The following is a 16341-nucleotide window of genomic DNA, read 5'->3' on the forward strand; positions in this document are numbered from 1 at the left end:
ACCAAGCCGGTAAGTAAAAGGCAGGGGTACTTTTTTTTACACGTTATAGAAAGGAGTACGGTTTTATCAGCGTTCAAAACCATTCCCAGTTTTTCGCGCCATTACAATACGTTATTTAAATTGCTATTATCTCAACCTGATGATCGGGGTGAAAAATTTCTTTCAACAATTTCTTTCACTTTGGGACCTCCTTTTGTATACTTAACACATGTCACATTCTTGTATTCGCACCAATAAAAAACTCTCAAATCTGAAATCTGAAATCTGGACATTACGCAGTCGTCTGCAGATAATGGGATTTGAACACCAGGCCACGCTACGCTAACAATATCATTAATATAAACCAAGAAAAGTAGAGAGCCTAGGGCACTGCCTTGGGGCTCCCCTGAAGTGCCTGCTAAACTTTCAGAAAGTTGACCTCAAATGTCGCTATATTGCTTCCTGTTAGTCACGTATGCAGAAAGCCATCTGATGAAGTGTTGAGGGACGCCAAGAATTCTAAGCTATATGATTAGTTTATCATGTGGAACCTTAACAAAACATTCGCTAAAATCAAGAAATACTACGCCTACTTGGCCATTAGAATGAAGAAACAAAGCAAATGAATGAACTATTGTTATGAATTGGGTTATCGTCGAATACCCTTTTCGAAAGCCGTGTTGATGTTCTGTTATTGCAGCATTATTTTCCAGCAATTCACGGACACAATCAACTAGAATATGCTCCACTAGTTTGCAGCTTTGGGATGTCAGTGAAATTAGACGACAATTTTGTATAAACGTCCTGTCACCTTTCCAGAATGCAGAACCAACCCGGGCTGTCTTCCAGTCATTGGGCAGTTGTGCGGTAATGACTGAGAGGCGAAACAAATTTACAAGAAAGTTGGCAAGAAGCTCGGCATGTCGTTTGAGAAATATGTTAGGGATTTCATCGGGACCACAAGAACACTTAGTTTTCAAGTTAAGCAGCATAATAAATACCCCAGCGTAATACAAAACTTCCATCTGATAGTTCGGGCAATGTGCCGTCACAAGCGCATAGAGTTGCACTAGAGAGGGCACTTTTAAAGTAGTTATTGAAGAGCTGAGCATTGTGTCACCAATCTCTCACTGGCTTCCCATCAACTGATATTTGAGTGACTGGTTTTTCGCTATCATTTATGTGCTGCCAGAACTTATCAGGCTCATTTTGATGAGGTTAGAAAGCGATGTGTTGAAGTAATAATCGTTTGCTGCGCGAAGTGCACATGCGAGGTAATCTTCAGTCTGTCTTATTTTGTCATTCTGCGCATCTTTCTTTTTATATCTCTTTATCCTGAGTTTCAGGTAAATAATTTTTAGATTCACCAAGTAGTTTGCTTTTCGACTTTTTTTAGTTTATTGAGGACAAAATTATCGACGCAATAGTGACACATTTATTTAAACTAGTTCTAAAGCAATTAAGCATCGTTTCCCTCGAAGTCAATCAAACAGTTTTGCATGTAATCAATAATGCTTGGGTCATTGGCATGTGCAAATTCTTTAAGGGAACGTGCAGAGACGTGCTTTACACTTTTGTAGTGGCTGAAGCGGCAACAATATGCTGACGAGATTTTGATGAGAGAGCCCTGGCTGGACTTCTACAGTGCATCAGAAAAATCACGACTGATCAATGTCACGTCTTACACAGAGCTAGATGTATTCTGTACACGAGTTGGTTCATGGACTCCCTGCAATAAATTATACCTTAAAACATTATTGAAGATAATGCTAGCGTATGTATGTGAGCTACTAGCAGCAATGCCTTGTCAATGTACTCCCGGCAAGTTAGAATCACCGAGAACATTTATTTTTATTTTTGTGTATTGAAATTTCACTATGCAGCATATCTAACACATCCGTAGTGGTATCCGGGGGTCTATAAAACGCGTACATTTTAAAATTCTGGCTCCTGTTGGAAATTTTGACATGCAGGCTTTCGATACCTACTACGACATCTAATAAAACCACCTGAACACTATCTTCATTGTATGACAGCCACACCACCACCCCTAGCCGGCCGATCTTTACGAAATACTGTGTAATTTATTGATGTGTGAGGTTTAACGTCCCATAACCACCATGTGATTATGAGAGACGCCGTAGTGGAGGGCTCCGGAAATTTTGACCACCTGGGGTTCTTCAACATGCACCCAAATCTGAGCACACGGGCCTACAGCACTTTCGCCTCCATCAAAAATGTAGCCGCCCCAGCCGGGATTTGATCCCGCGACCTGCGGGTCAGCAGCTGAGTACCTTAGCCACTAGACCACCACGGCGGGGCAATTTTGTGTGAAAAGGGGGAATATGTCATTGTCGGCATATTCTCTTCAGCCAGCCAGGTTTCTCTTAAAACAGTCACGTGACGATCATAGTGTTGCCACAAAGTTTCTAAGGATTCAGTTCTGTTTCTTCGCACTGCGGGCGTTTACAATGAATATTCGGACTTGTTTAGGGATATTACAATGCAGGCATCATGCCAGTCGCAAGATAATGTCGACGTATCATCGCACTGACCTTTCACGTGCGTGGACTGTGTGGTTTTTGTTGCTTTAACCCGTTTGTTCAGCGTTTGATCCAAATAAAAGTATTCCTCATCTATTCTTAGTCTGTCGTGAATAAGAGCTAGAGAGCTTCTTTCCGGGTTTCTTTTCACCCTCATGGCTTTCCAAGAGTAGTTTTGGTTTTCTCAATGTTGATGCAGAGTAGTCATTCTGTACGAATATTGAGCTGCATTTTAGCTTTTTTACATGAGTGAATATTGCCTCTGTTTTGTTGAAATCTTGGAGGTATATGATCACGGGGCACTTGCCTTTGTGATGTCCAAGTCGATTATAGTGACGAATGGATCTACATCTAACGTCAACTTTATCTTCGAACACGTTAGGAATTCAATTGAAAAATATCTGAAGCACTGAAATCCAGCGTTCAAATCTATTTGTTTGATTTGGAAATACTTCCGACTGAAGTACCCGCTTGTTTAAACGCAGTTTTAGCCATAGAAGTTGGAAGGTCTTTAGGTGTGTTTCCCCTTTTGAAAGCTGAGAAAATGAAATTTTTTAAGCTGAATTTTTCTCGCCTTTATATTCATTTGATAGTGAAGAGGTTAGGAATAATTCCTTCCTTTTTATGTTCCGCACTTATTGATTGCTTCGATAGTTATCAAATGTGCTTCTGAATGTATTACACTTCTCTCCATTATTTATCACACGTTCCACTGCAGTCTAAACAACAAAGGATATCATTTTGTATAACATTTTCTATGCGTAAACTACCACATTATTACGCTCAATAAAGCGAGCCAGATGGAACATACGCCCCTTCAATCATTCACTTTTGATGCTCAACTACAACATTACCAGAAATGCAATCACGGACCGCTGAGTTTGGTTCTCCGTATGGGCTGCTGAAACGTTTCAGTGAGAGCGATGATCCCAAGAGACTGAATTCACAGCCTAGACGCAATTTCTACTGTAACAGAACATGCACCTCGTTGTACGTTGAGGGATTAAGTGGCAGGACAGCGCTATATTCTAGGGGGATTCAACCTAAAGCGGTTGTTTTTAACGCTGAGCCGATAATGGGACGCTATTCACGACAAATCGCTCTGCCGACGATATGGTGTAGCCACCTTGCAGTGGCCTTGGGGTCTGCACAAGCTCATATTTCCCAACGGCACAGCCCGATGGCGTTTTTAATTTAAACAGCGCATCTTGTATATTATCAATGACATCCAGATGCAGCCGATTTAACCTGAATGGGGTGCTGTTTGAGACAAGGCAAAACATAAATGTTCGCTTGGCCGGCAGGAGGCTATGGCACTTCGACCAAATTCACAGCGAGGCAAGCAGATACGCAGCCATATTTTTTTATCGAGCCAACGTCCAGTAACCTTTTGCTGCTGGTTACAGACATGCACAATAAAGATAGAGTTCAAGTCTAACAAAGGAAACCAACGAGAAATTGTAAACGCCTGTATTATAAATTTGCCTCTTCTTTTACTTCATCTTATTGTTATCCCGTTCTGTAAGAATAAAATGAGGGATACTTGATAACTGGTGCGTTTCTCTGTGATGCTGCAACTTTTGCTACAGTGTTCTCTCTCAGAATCCCTCAGACACAGCACATTAGTTATTAAGTATCACTTACTTTATTCTTACTTATTAGGATATCAATTAGATGCTATAAATGCAGAGGCAAACTTATAAAACTTGTGTTTATACTTTAATATTTATTTCTCGTTAGTTTCTATCGTTAGACTTGAACTGCATCTATATTGTCCATACGCGCAGCCAACAGTAAAAGGTTACTGGCGGTTAGCTCCATAAAAATGGCAGCATATCCATAGAGTGAACTAAGATGAGTGAAGAAGCGTGCGTCCGTCCTTTCGTCTGTCTGTCTGTCTGTCTGTCTGTCTGTCTGTCTGTCTGTCTGTCTGTCTGTCTGTCTGTCTGTCTGTCTGTCTGTCTGTCTGTCTGTCTGTGTTTCCATCAGTCTGTCTGTCTGTCCTCCGTCCTTCTGTCTGCCTGTCCGTCTGTGTGTCCGTGCATTCATCCGTCCATGCGCCCATCCATGCATCCATCCGTGCTTCTGTCTATATTCCCGTCCGTCCGCCCATTCGTCTGTCTGTTCGTTGACATGTCTGTCTGTCTGTCTGTCTGTCTGTCTGTCTGTCTGTCTGTCTGTCTGTCTGTCTGTCTGTCTGTCTGTCTGTCTGTCTGTCTGTCTGTCTGTCTGTCTGTCTGTTGGTCTGATTCTGGTGGTTACGCCTTACGCAGGACAAGGTTAGACTAAGAGGAGATTTGCCCCTAAATTTGGCCATGCATCTGCGTGCTTCTCTGCGAATGTCATAAGGAGATAGTCTTCTGCCTACCAAGCAATGATTTATGTTTCGCCTTGCCTCAGGCAGCGCATCTTCTATGTTGAATCGGCTCACTGGCTGGCTTGGATGAACTAGAGGAGGCGCTGCATAAAATAGGGAAGCCTTCTGGCAGTTCCCTCAGGAGGGATGGCTTTGCTCGTTACGACAAAAAAAAAATAATTGCCACGTCGTCCCTGAATTCAGTAAGATAGAAGATGCTTATGAAATACTTACAGTGCAGTTTAAAGATGAGCTGATCTCGGTAGTTTACCAGCCGAAGCATGGCAAGTGTCATGCAGTTTTATGGTAACTTTTTGGAGTATGCTTGTTGTAATAACTCCCTCCTTATTTCTGCTGAAGATTTTAATATTAACGTACTGGAAGAAAACTGTGTCGCCCGCGAGCTAATTAACATTTTACTCTCTAGTGGAATTAAAAATCTAATAATTACGCCTACACAAACAATGCTCCACAGCACCAGCACTAGATCTTGTCATTACCAATATTGACACAGTAGTTTATAGCGCAGGTACATCACCATCTGATATACGTGAACATTGTCCCGTGTTTATGAACAATTTATGCAAACCTCTTGATAAAGGGACGCTGCAAGTGCTGCATATCATACATGGCGTTACATCTCGAAGTCTTGAATCTTTCACTCTCGATATTTCTAATCAATCCTGATCATCTGTATTTAAAGAAAAAATAACGATAGCGATAATGATGCGTTCATCCACATTTTTAATTCACTTACGCCAAACATATTCCTTTCAAAACATTAAAATCTTCAAGAAAGGCAAAAAAATCCTGGGTCACGCGCGAACATTTGACAATGATAAAGTGTAAGCACATCTGTTATCACATTTGTTTAGGTACGCGCTCTGCTGAACTTATGAAAATATCTACAAAACTTCGAAATAGAATAAACGCGGAACTTCAGCGTGCGAAGGAAACCTACTATCAGCGTATTTTTCAACACATCCATCGGCATTGGTCAAGTGCAACGTGGAAGCTAATTAATACAATACTCGGTCGTGATCATAAAAAAGTTTTGCCTGAGTCTATACTTTTTTGGGGTAAATATATAAATGGCGCGACACTCGCAAATCATTTTAATGAATACTTCATAAATGCAGTTGCATTGTACAATGATAACGCGGAATTTGTCGCCAGTTTAGTCACGTAAGCCAAAGTGCCTTTCTCGACGCAACAAATGAAAGGGAAGTATGCGAAATCTTCAAGAATCTAATTAACTATAAATCTCTTGATGCAGATGATTTGCTGATCACACCAATAAAATACGTCTTATATTTACTTAGTGGTGGACTAACCTAAATATATAACTTAGCTCTAGAACACGGCTTTTTTTCCAGAAGCCACGAAAAAAGCTCGAGTACCAGTAATTTTTAAAGGTGGTGACCGCAGCACAGAAAGTAACTACATGCCTATATTGGTCCTTCCCGTTTTCTCTAAATGTTTAGAAAAAATTTTTCATGTCCGTATTACGAAATTCTTTAATAAACATGATGGGTTAACAGATACGCAGTTGGGCTTTAGATGCTGTAAGTCCACTGAAACGGCGTTGGTGACATTAACGGAATCTAAACTTCACAACTCTGAATAAAATAAATTAGCACTCGGCATTTTTCTGGATTTCAGTAATGCATTTGACTCGCTTCATCATAATATATTGTTAGAGAAATTAGAATAATAAGACATTGGTGGTGTTGGCAAATCTTTAACTCAATCATATCTTAGCAATAGGTGTCAAAATGTTAACAAGAATGGAAATAGCTCACCATTTTTGCCCTTCGCCTGTGGTGTACCGCAAGGCAGTATACTTTGTCCGCTGATGTTCAATGTTTATATTATTAATATTATTCAACTCGACACCAAAGTCAAATACATGATATATGCGGACGATTCAACAATAACCCTTGATGGCGTTATTTTGGAGGTTAAGTAAAGCAAATAATATACTATCAAGGATTTCATTGTGGGCCAGAATAAACCGGCCTAATATAATCAAAATAAAACCAAAGCCATTGTTTTTCGTGCCAAAATAAAGTACTCACTTCTCATCAACCTTTATTTCTTTAATCAGTGCCGATAGATATTGTTGATACCCACAAGATACTTGGAGTTAATTTTTCTTCCAACAGTGGCTGGGATAAACATGTAAATTATGTTTGTAAGAAGCTTTCCTAGGTAGCAGGAGTGACGTCTTTTTGTCATAACATTTTGCCTCTCATGCTCGAACTTCAGATATATTACGCGCCGTTTAATTCACAACTAATGTATTGTACTCTTGTATGAGCCACGACAAGCAAAGCAAACATAAATAAAATCATTACTCCGCAAAACAAAAGATTGACCGGCAAATTGTAAATATTGACCCGTTCGAAACGACGCATGAAGCTCTCCAAGAATTCAATATAGTACGAGCTGACAACCTTCATACATTTCGCTTATTGCACACACTTTGTTTCTCAAGTAGGGAGCTCTCCAACTTCATTAAATCGCTTTCATGTCTCGAGCATCGTGTCATTTCAGTTCCCACAATAAATACAGACATTTGGGTTTGTACCGCATTTCCGCACCACGTATAAATGCCAAGCCTTGGCCTACAACGTTCCCAAAACACTTAATATGCTTGAAAATACGATCCCCTGCAACAAGAAACAATTACACTCTCATTTCTGCTCTCTGGCATCATAGGAACATGCGCAACAACCTTTTCTCGTAATCCCGTATTTTTTATAGTTTCGTCTTGTGTCAAATACTTTGCATCATGCTACATCTTGTTATCTTGCATATTTATGTATTTAGTGTTTCACGAAATGTGTATAAGTGTGCTTTAAAGTGCATAAGTGTCAATGTATGTGATGGTTTATGCATGATGTACCTTGATTCTTAGAGACTCCTTTTTTATTGCACCTTCATACCATGCGTTTTGAAATATACAATCGTGAAATCATTTTTGAGTTAGTGTGTATTTTTCATGGTTTATATTAGTACTTGCAAGTTATGTACCTCTAATCATTTCCACGCTACTGCCATGTGTATGTACAGGTCACCAGGGCCTTGGTCAAGCCGTTCTCACGGCTTTTAGCATTGGCGACCTTCCAGTTTTGACCTGGTAAATACAGTTTGAAAGAAAGGTTTAAGTTTGAAATGTGAGCCTGTGCTGAACCGAGGGCCACTGCCGGGTGGCCACATCATACCTTTGGCAGAACGCATTTTCGTGCATAGCTTCTCATTAGCACAGCTTGTGGATAAATATTATCTGCAAGCTCTGATATCCACATTATGAACTTGCGGATAATTTTGACTACGCAGAGATGTATTGACACGAAACAGAGGAGCTGTAGCTCAGATGAACTATCAGTTCAGTGAAGTAATCGTCTTGAAGCGATTTGTCGTGATATGGAGAAGGTGGGCAATCTTTAAGAGTGTGTCAGCATTAAATTTGACAACAAAGAGACATTCAAGCATGTACAGTGTGGCTTGTACAGTGATCAATAAAAGGGCTAACCACAACCACGCAGTTATGGCATGAACTCACAATGAAATTCTTCCAGCTTTCTCAGGGAGACAGCTTTTTATTTGCCAAAAAAGTTGTCCTGGTCCGAAATCTAAGCAGGAACTGCAGTCTTTCTGAAGTTGTTTTAATACCACATCAGCTAACCAGGAAGATAGCGATGAACGTGACTCCCCCTACAACTGGAATCACATGGAAGCATTACATAGCACATGCATCAACGGAATTCTGCAATATGGCGAAAAATAGTGAAATATGGCAAGCTCCTTGGCTGTAGTATTATATGTTTAACATCAGCACGGTTCGTTTAATGCTGTAATGCCAGTGTTCTGCAAGTATTCAAGAAACAGATAAAAACTATTGGCCGAGTGCAAACTTCTGGAGGTGTAATGAAGGTACGATGAATGAGAGTGAAATAATCTTCTCAATAGAGTACTGACGTAACTGGGAATGCTTTGGTAAGTTGTTACACTAGGACTCACTTCATGAAAAAATGCTCATGTGTTAAAGTAGAATGCCATGAATCAGCGTGATTGTGAAAGTCCCAACACAAAGGCAACCTTCGTGTTGCATGTTCCTGATAATAACAAACTCTTGGGGGCGTGGAATTGTGGAATGGAAGCACAACGTAAACGTTTATCACGGCTATCTACTTCTTCTCGTCTAGTTATATCATTTTTCTGGTTCCACAGAGTAGTATGACATAGGAATGAGGAACTAGGTGGGCCGACAGTGGTGTCTCCATGTGACAGATGTGGTGTATAGTCGAGGAGTCGTGAAGCTTTCCTTAATACTCCGTGCCATTAGTCATCCTTTCCGGCTTTAAAAAGAGACACAAAAAGTTGTGACAACAGTGTACTGGCTTTCAGTTTCACATCTCATCTCTATTGTGCTATCACCGCTCTTCGCCACGCTTACAAGCTTTCCTCTTTGTGTGTGTAGAACGGAGGGGGGCGTTACACGACTGTAAAGACTCCCGACCCCGGACACAAAGTAAATATCAAATAGGAGAGCAAGGGAGAGAACTGCCTAGTGCCGAGCAGGTCACCGATGTTAGACTGGTACGGTCGCTAGTGTGCCGTATATCCCATCTCACAAGTGGTGTGTGTGTTACCAGCCCTCCTTGCAGAACTCTATAGTTTGTGAGGTTGGCCTTCTCTTTAAGAGTAGTTCTGGGTTATTAAGAAGTTGTGCAATTTTGTATTCGAGTTACACAGCGTCCTTCCTTCAAATATACCTTAGACCTCTTTATCATTTCAGATTTTCCTATTTCCGCAGTAGAGATTCATGCCACGTATTTATTTAGCTCATATTGTCACTGCTTTTTTTCTTAATACAAGTCTCACTTTCAAGCGCAGTCAGCCGCATGCTGCATGAAAGATACACGACAAATAAAATAACAAATCAATTGAGCTATTACCTGTGTGTTCCTTCCTGATAGTCTGGGCAACAAAATATTAGATAAACGTTAGGAACTGTCTTCTCTATAACACATTACTTTCTCCTTGCATTGTCACATTCTTGAAAAGTTATTTTCTGGGTCATTCATTCTAGGAAAGTCTATCTATGACCAATATGAAGACTTGGGACAATACTGCATCACCGTGGCAGTATCATTTTGGCATTCCCCACGGTGAGTCAGAGTATGAAATGCGGAAGATGTGTCGTTACTATGCACTTTATAAGACAGGCTAGGATATGGTGCTTTCACATTTTTTCTCTGTCTCTTGCTTAGTAAGTTATATTATTTAATAAAACTTAAGACCATGAGAGAGGCCTCCACCAGATGGCTGAAGCGCTGCGGCCACTCACCTTTTCTCCGAGAAGGCTGAGTCACAAGCATTCCGGCTCCTGACGTCAGTGGAAAGTGAATGCTCATTGGTGCAGACTTGTTAGCTTCCGCCTTCGACGAGGAAACGGCTTGGGCTTTAAAACTTGTACTGGGATATTGTTAGTTCAGATTGGCGATGGCTGCAGAGCCTCGTTCAAAATTATAAGAATAACACTATTTGAGGCTTTAACTTCCTAAAGCCACGAAGTGATTAGTCCGGACGCTGCAAAATAGAGCTCCAGAAGCTTCGATCATCTGGTGTTGTTTTATGTGTACAGACATAGCACTGTACATCAGCCTGTAGTATCTGGCCACCATCAAAGTGCGACCAACTCTGTGAGGATGAAAATCTCCACCTTAGGGTCAGAAGCTGGGTACCGTAACCACTACATTGCTCCGGCAGACTCGAATAATTGCCTTACGAGAACATTATTTTGTGTAATACTTCTGTAGTGAAATTCGCCAGATATATTACAAAGAAAGGTAACTTGCTTCACCACTGCGATCATTGCATCGCAGGCGCATTGCAGGTGCATCACAGGCGCATGGCAGTGCTAGCTGTGCAGCGAGCCACGTGGTCTGCATGCTCTGCCACGCGCTCTGCATGCACTGCATAATAACGACAAGCCATTTATATACACCACTTGTCAACGGTGCTACGCAGATCTCGGAGGAGCTATAGCGTGTTCTGCGTCACTCTTGACTTTTACATTTTCTATCAAATCAAAAACTATTTTAATATGTGCACGAAAGAGGGGTCTTTTTCTGTACCCATTGGCTACATGCAGCGAAAAAAAGAAAAGGAGAACGGCAGACGCATCACGAGTTACTCTACATCACTCTCAATGAAGCGTACAAATTAACTCTAAGCCCCCCTCGAGCTAGATGCCATCGCGTGGTTCTAGTGGCAGAGGGGTCACTCGAAGTACCACAGTTGAATGGAAAAGGCAATGCCTAAAGGCGTGACGTTCTGGATAGTTGACACTTGCCGCATGCTGCTCAAAAACAAGGATGTAATAAATGTGACAATCGTTAGTTCGCGCCTTTTCCAGTGAGTTCTTTTCAATGAAGCTTTGTGCTTGGGGAGTCTTAGGTGTGGTACTCCATTTTTTGCTATCACGTTCCTTGCTAGGGCCTTGCTGCAAAACTGACTTTTTTCAGGGGTGAAGCTCCTATAGCCATGGGTCTGTATATGCATGTGTTTCTTGCAACCGGTTTGTAGCCACCTAGTTGTATGACTCACTCAGCCGCTGGCGCTAATACGGCCAGCCGGATGAACGGACGAATGGACAGACAGACAGACAGACAGACAGACAGACAGACAGACAGACAGACAGACAGACAGGCAGGCAGGCAGGCAGGCAGGCAGGCAGGCAGGCAGGCAGGCAGACAGACAAACGGATGGATGGATGGATGGATGGATGGATGGATGGATGGATGGATGGATGGATGGATGGATGGATGGATGGATGGATGGATGGATGGATGGATGGATGGATGGATGGATGGATGGATGGATGGATGGATGGATGGATGGACAGACACAAAGACCGACAGTCAGATAAACAGACAGACAGACGGACGGACGGATGGATGGACAGAAGACAAACATACAGACTAACAGGTGGACAGACAGACAGACCAACAGATAGACATACAGGCGTACAGACAGACATACAAAGAGATTCATGAATTGCTGATGAACCCTTCGAAGTTTTGCCCTACTCACCATCAATCACTCCTTGTATATGCTGTAATTTTTTTTACCTAAACGCACAACTATGTCGAGGAATCTCGCGTAGAGGCAAGCTATCTGACAAACTTCGAAAGCCATTCCATCACGCTCTGGTACTCCAGCGTGCCCCATTAGCAAACAATATTAAAGCAAATATAAGCAGAACAGCGTTGACACATAAACAGCGTACATACACAAACACTAAAGTGTGCTTATGTGGATCAGCCCTGTCAACATTGATATTATGTGATTATGGGCTTGCTAGGGGTGGTACACGGTGAATGCTCGCCCGCCCTTAGAAGGACAAGGACACAGACCGTGCAGAAATTAAGAGCGAATCGTCAAAGCGTGACTTTCTTCAAGAGCGTCCTTATTGGTGCTCTATAATTTAGGCCCCATGAACAGCTTCTCTGTAACTATCCACCCTGGATGTCAGCCCCATTGTATAAAGGCGAAGCATTTATTCGCGTACTGCCGGCTGTTTGAGCATCTATCTATCTATCTATCTATCTATCTATCTATCTATCTATCTATCTATCTATCTATCTATCTATCTATCTATCTATCTATCTATTTATCTATCTATCTATCCATCTATCTATCTATCTATCTATCTATCTATCTAGGCAGCCGCTTTCACCTAGGTGCCCTCATGATCAACCCCTTAACATGGCATTAATCACCCCTTTAACTCTAAGCGCCAGACAGTTGCAGATACCCGCCCGCGGGTATGTGCCACGGGTATGTGGGTATGTGGCAGGGCTTACTTACACTTCATATTTACCCAGGAACGAAAGAAAACACATGGGTAATTTTAACACGTGAGCGTTAAGGAAAAGCTGACGTCGGGTTCTCAGCAAGAATCAGGTCCCCAGCAGGAAGCGAACTCCAGCATTCTGCGAGGCATCCAAGTACTTTACTATAGAGCCACGCTAAGTCTCAGAACTACTTTTCAAACAGAATGCAATGTTCGGAGAACATAAACTGCAGTTGCATTGCTGGCTGTCCAATTTTATGGACATTACATATGTACTACTATGATAGAAGGGTCAGGCCGGGTTAACGTCGATTGTAGTTAGGCGCCTTTCATTGAAGTCGATTTATGTAGCAGTGCCCTGGACCACCATCCTTACGAGCACCCGCTCTTAATATCTGCTTACCACTTTCAAGGTTGCTAATATTGCCACAGAAAATCGCCAATGCAACGCACAACGCGGACGTCGTGAACAAAGAGAAGCGCTGATGGCACAACTACGAGCGATGAAGCCAGCCGCAATGCAGCAGTCGGCCCTGCATGCGCACGGGACTCCACCGAACTGCCAACGCGCGTGAAGAAGAAGAGAACGAGGACTACCGACCTTCGGTTCTTCTTAAAGGGCCACTCACCACGTTTGACAATTTTGAGTTGACAAGCACAATGCGTAGACGAGGCGTTCATGGTCATTGATTGATTGATATGTGGGGTTTAACGTCCCAAAACCACTATATGATGCGTTCATGGTCACGTCTGCCAAAATAAGTCAAATTTCAAATGAACACTCCTCCCCTTCCCCTCTGCCGGCGCACGCCTAAAGAATGAGGGCATGACGTGGGCGTATGAATGGCCCCAAGTACACGGCAAGGCAATGACGTTGGTCCTTTACGTAGACGACTCTGCTCTGACGTTGTCAACAGTATACCACGTGACATAGCAAAAATTATTTAACACAACATGCGTAGTTTATGTATTTGTTGCTTTAAGACATTATTAAAACTTCAAATAGATAATGAGACGCAATAAAAACGTGTGCATTTTTCTTTCAATTTTTCCCGTGGTATGCAACGAGATGCAGGGCTAATGTGCCAGCGTTTCGTATGCGTTAATGTCCCCGCGGTCAGCGCATTGAGCAGACGACCACCATGGAACGCTTATACGCGTTCGCGCACTTATTGTGCTCATCTTCTCTACTGCGTCTAAGCCAGCGTTTCCAAACCATCCCACAGAAACAGGCAGAAGACCACAAAATAACGCTCGTCAACAAAACAACGCCACTCGCGTGCTCGGGGGTCAGACTTGTTTGGGCTCGTCATGCGCACATCACCACTTGGTCGGATGCTGAAGAGCGTGGGGAAGAGATTTGGCTTGCGAAGGCTACGCGGAAGAGCGGCAAGGGTTTCAAGCCAACGCCGACTAAATTTCAAGGCCGAAAGGCTGCCGCAGTGACGTCAGAGGTTGGGGACCCAGTTGTCCAACTGAGCATGCTCAGTAAGACTTTTTTTTCCACATCTTTTATTCGGCTCAATCAAGCCGCAGCAGCTGCGAGAGCGGGAGCGTTGGTTCTCCTAAAACGTGAACGAAACACAGGCTTTCCGCCGCGTTCGCGGCGTAACTGGGCCCCCACCCTCTGACGTCACTGCGACAGCCTTTCGGCCTTGAAATTTAGTCGGAGTTGTTCAAGCTCACCTCCTCTCATCCTCGTTTCGAGCCGCTTCAAAAAACCTGTTTTCTCTGCTCGTGATGAACAAATTCAAAAAAAAATTTTGTCGCAAAATGTTCCTCATCGGGCACCCAACAACTTCCACTCTCTAACTAAAATTCGGTGTGGGGCCTGGTGAGTGGCCCTTTAATTGTTGTGCGTCGTTCATTTTAGGCACAAGTTCACCTCTTAATAAACAGTGTAAATTGAACATCCTTGTTGTGAGTCTGCTACATTTGTTACAATATTCTTGTTGCTGTTTCTATCGTTACGCAGCTTTAACAACTGGTTATGTAAAACTTATGTGGATGTTTAGGGTGTTCCTGTGCGTGAATTTGTACATATAGTAATAGCCACTTTGTAACGTTTCGCTAAATAAATAAATAGAACACAATGGTTTTACATCAAAAAGTAACATTGCAGTGTTCATGTTGTTTAGTATTCCTTCGTGATTCATCTCTGCGCTGTTCCTATGTGAACATCGTCCATCCGCATGCTTCGCATGAAGTCGATTCTCAAGGTACGTGGAATCTGCCGAATTGTTTTTTTCACAGTACACAGTAACAAACTGCCCAGAATATTGTGTTCTCTCCAATTGCTGCACTTTTTCAATATGTTTAGCTTGCCTAAATACAAGTAAAAAATCAAAAAACGAATAACACGAGCATTATTCCTGCTTCGAACCCGTTCTGAACAAGGGGCGTTCTCCCCACGATGAAGTCATTTCGCGCGCCACCTAGTTGCAGTCTCATGCGACACTCGGCCTTTGTGCATCTTAGCCTAAAATAGAGAGAGAGACATTTCATTTATATGGTGGTCGGCTACCCAGCTACACCTCCCCCCCCCCATTCTACCCACTGAGGGGTAAAATATATCTCATTAACGTAAACTACATTTTGTAACGTTCGGGTGTGTTTATTGAAAGTTTAAACGATTACTTTGAATGCTGATCACTTTATGGGCTTGGAATGTCGTTTGCTCTCATCCCTTGACGTGATGCTGGCAAAATTACGTATAAAGGGAAGAAAGCAAGCGAGAATTTGAGAGAGAAATAAAGAGACGGATAGGAAGAAGGAAGGTAGGAAATCAAAATTATTCGAGGAGAAAACGACAGCAAAAACTCGAATAGGGACAAAGATAGAAAGCTGGGAGCAAGGAAAGAAAAAACATTGTGCCATCTCCCCCTAAAAGAAACCATGAGTAGCATGCAAAGCAACACATGGGTCGACCTAAAGTTCCGTCTCTCATGAGCAACTTTCCCGATGTTAACACGTCCTTGCAAGTGGGGCTCATCATGAATTCACTGTAGTTTTTAATCATATATACGCAAAACACAATAAAGAATATATTTGTTATAATAAATCTCCTGGTAACATAGGTAATCTAGCAATAGGTTCTTTGACGGATAGTATAGTATTATGCAATAAGGCATATATAAATATCGAAATACACCTTGGGCGAGTATCACCACAAGAATCACCACTAAGTCCTCTTTTTTGGAACGATGTAAATACAGATAGATACAGATACAGAAATACTTTCTCAAAAACGTTAAAACTCAAGCCTTCCATGATGACTGATGTAATCCAATAAACAACCCACAATTCTATAAAAGAAACATCAAAACAGGCTTTAAGCTTAATTTATCGATAATCAAAAAATAAATTACATTTACCTTATCAAAAAGTAATTTTTAAATAAAAGAAGATACTACCACAACAGGCCTCCGATCATCAATCTAGGTGGAAGGAAAATAGTACGCGTCAACTCTTTAAAATATTAAGTCTTACTCACGACAGCAAAACTTCATTCGGCCCTCACTAAGAACAGGTCAAACTCAAAGCAAAGAACTTACTAACCAATTTAGATAGATTTTCGGGAAACACATGGGACATGA

Source organism: Rhipicephalus microplus, unplaced genomic scaffold (genome assembly GCF_043290135.1).
Source record: "Rhipicephalus microplus isolate Deutch F79 unplaced genomic scaffold, USDA_Rmic scaffold_17, whole genome shotgun sequence".
NCBI classification, from domain to species: Eukaryota; Metazoa; Arthropoda; class Arachnida; order Ixodida; family Ixodidae; genus Rhipicephalus; species Rhipicephalus microplus.